General features: G+C 41.5%; 1 pseudogene; it reads right to left on the bottom strand.

The window, feature by feature from the left end:
* Positions 1 to 310: 310 nt before the first annotated feature.
* On the bottom strand, positions 311 to 3,380 carry LOC106763231 (annotated as a pseudogene).
* Positions 3,381 to 3,405: the final 25 nt, after the last annotated feature.

The following is a 3,405-nucleotide window of genomic DNA, read 5'->3' as shown; positions in this document are numbered from 1 at the left end:
GTGCCAGGATGATAACTGGGCTTAGGTGCCAGGATGATAACTGGGCTTTGGTGCCAGGATGATAACTGGGCTTTTATCTCACTGATGTATCATTTGAACTGCCTTCCAGTGAAACCATGGATCCCATTGTAGATGGTGGTGATGCATGGTGTGCCATGCTTTTCCTTTCTTTGAGCCACTATGATAATGCATGATGATGTATGATGCATGAATGTATGAGTAAAGAAAATCGTGTGAAATTGATATACTATTTTTTTTAATTCCACGACATCCTTTGAGGACAAACTCGCACCTTGTGAATCTACCTGTGATGCTCGGGAGGTGTACTGATAATTAAGAGAAATCGAAAAAGTTTTATTGAATAAAAGCATAATACAATAATGTCAATTCCACTTTAAGAGCAATCTCTATCATGGAATCATTACGCGTAGAATTTTTTTACCGTGTCAGAATTAACTGGCAACGGTAACTCCTCTCCATCCATTCTTGTGAGAATAAGTGCCCCACCATCGAATGATTTTTTTACTACATACGGGCCTTCATAATTTGGAGTCCATTTGCCCCTGTGATCCTTTTGTATTGGCAAAATCTTTTTTAGGACTAGTTCGCCCTTTTGGAATTCTCTAGGACGAACCTTCTTGTCGAACGCCCTCTTCATTCTTTGTTGGTATAATTGTCCATGGCATGCCGCGGTCAATCTTTTTTCCTNAATGAGATTGAGTTGATCAAATCGAGTTTGAACCCAATCTGCCTCTTCTAACTGGGTTTCCATTAATACTCGTAGGGATGGGATTTCTACCTCGAAGGGTAGTACTGCTTCCATCCCGTATACCAAGGAAAAAGGTGTTGCCCCAGTTGATGTGCGTACTGACGTGCGGTAACCGTGTAAAGCAAAAGGGAGCATTTCATGCCAATCTTTATATGTGACTACCATCTTTTGTACAATTTTTTTGATATTTTTATTAGCGGCCTCGACTGCCCCGTTCATCTTTGGACGATAAGGTGAAGAGTTACGATGTCGAATTTTAAACTCTTCGCATAACTCTTCCATCATTCGGTTGTTCAGGTTTGTGGCATTGTCGGTAATAATCCTGTTAGGGAGCCCGTATCGACAAATCAACTCTCTTTTTATGAATTTGGTCACTACCTTTCTGGTGACACTGGCGTAAGAGGCGGCTTCTACCCACTTGGTGAAATAGTCAATCGCGACTAGTATAAAGCGATGCCCGTTTGTTGCTCTGGGTTCTATAGGTCCAATTACATCTATTCCCCACATTGAAAATGGCCATGGTGCTGACAATACGTTCAGGTTTACGGGTGGTGCATTGATATTATCTACGTACTTTTGGCATTTTTCACAGTTTCTTACATGCATGCAACAATCTCGTTCCATGGTTAACCAAAAGTAACCTGCTCTCATAATCTTCCTAGCCATTGAGTGTCCATTCATGTGTGTGCCGAATGTACCTTCATGAACTTCTTTCACAATGGCCTCAGCCTCTTTTGCTTCCACACACCTTAGGAGTACCATGTCATGATTTCTTTTATACAAAACATCCCCGCTTAAGATAAATTTGGCCGCCAATCTCCTTAGTGTTCTTTTGTCATTCTCAGATGCACTTTCTGGGTATCCTTGAGTTTTTAGATAGTTCATAATATCGTAATACCAAGGTTTCCCATCTAACTCTTCATCTATGGAATGACAGTATGCTGGCTCTTCGTGGCTCTTCATTTTGATTATTGGTATTTCGTCATCCCGGTTAATTTCAAACATCGAAGATAAGGTAGCCAAAGCATCTGCCAATTGATTGTCATCTCGCGGTATATGATGAAACGTGATGGAATCGAAATTCTCAATTAGCCTAACAATGTAAACTTGATAGGAGATTAGTTTTGCATCCCTGGTTTCCCACTCTCCCTTTAATTGGTTAATGACTAAGGCGGAGTCCCCATATACATTCAGAATCTTCACCGCATGTTCAATCGCTGCTCTAATGCCCATAACACAAGCCTCATATTCAGCGATATTGTTGGTGCAGTCGAAACACAACCTAGCCGTCATGGGTGTGTACTGGTTTTCTGGAGATATAAGTACTGCCCTTATTCCATGCCCCATTACGTTGGAAGCCCCATCAAATAGTAATGTCCATGATTTTTCGCTTGCGCCCCCCTCAACTTTTTCGAATAGGGCCATGATATCCTCATCAGGAAAATTGGGTTGCATCGGTTGATAATCCTTAACGGGTTGTTGGGCCAAACAGTCAGCTAGAGCACTACCTTTTACAGATTTTTGAGTGACATATGTGATGTCATATTCTGACAACAACATTTGCCACCGGGCAATTCTTCCTGTGAGAGCAGGCTTTTCGAAAATATATTTAATAGGATCCATCTTGGATATCAACCGGGTGGAATNATTTAGCATGTATTGTCTTAGGCGATGAGCAGACCAGGCCAATGCGCAACAAGTTCGCTCTAGCGGCGAATCTCTTTGTTCGCAATCTGTGAATCTCTTGCTTAAGTAGTATATAGCATGTTCTTTCTTTTCGACGGCATCGTGTTGGCCCAGCATGCAGCCCATTGATCCATCTAATACAGTTAAGTAAAGAATGAGTGGCCTTCCTGGCTCGGGTGGTCTTAATACAGGAGGGTTTTGTAGGTACTGTTTGACCTTGTCGAAAGCGGCCTGACAATCCTCATTCCAAACTACTGACTGATTTTTACGCAATAATTTGAACATAGGTTCACAGGTGGCTGTCAATTGAGATATGAACCTAGCGATGTAGTTTAGCCGACCCAAAAAGCCTCGCACCTCTTTTTCCGTGTTGGGGGAGGGCATGTTTATTATTGCTCGTACCTTGTCGGGATCTACTTCTATTCCTTTTTGACTGACCACAAAGCCCAACAACTTTCCGGATTTTACACCAAATGTGCACTTAGCTGGGTTNAGTCTGAGTTTATATTTTCTCAATCTTTCAAATAATTTTCTAAGATTGAGAATATGTTCCTCTTCCAATTCAGATTTGGCAATCATGTCATCCACATAAACTTCTATTTCTTTGTGCATCATATCGTGGAAAAGTGTCACCATTGCCCTTTGATAAGTTGCCCCAGCATTCTTGAGTCCGAAGGGCATCACTTGTAACAGAAAGTTCCCCATAAAGTAATGAAGGTGCTTTTTTCCATATCTTCTGGAGCCATTTTAATCTGGTTATATCCCGAAAAGCCATCCATAAATGAAAATAATGAGAATCTANCNGTATTGTCTACTAATGTGTCAATATGTGGTAAAGGGAAATTGTCTTTTGGGCTTGCGCGGTTCAGATCACGGTAGTCAACGCACATTCGTACTTTACCATCCTTTTTTGGTACCGGCACAACATTTGCCACCCATTGAGGGTACTT

This window comes from Vigna radiata, chromosome 6, assembly GCF_000741045.1.
Source record: "Vigna radiata var. radiata cultivar VC1973A chromosome 6, Vradiata_ver6, whole genome shotgun sequence".
In the NCBI taxonomy this organism is placed as follows: Eukaryota; Viridiplantae; Streptophyta; class Magnoliopsida; order Fabales; family Fabaceae; genus Vigna; species Vigna radiata.
Note: the sequence above shows the minus strand (reverse complement) of the source record. Positions and strands in the feature narration are given on the sequence as shown.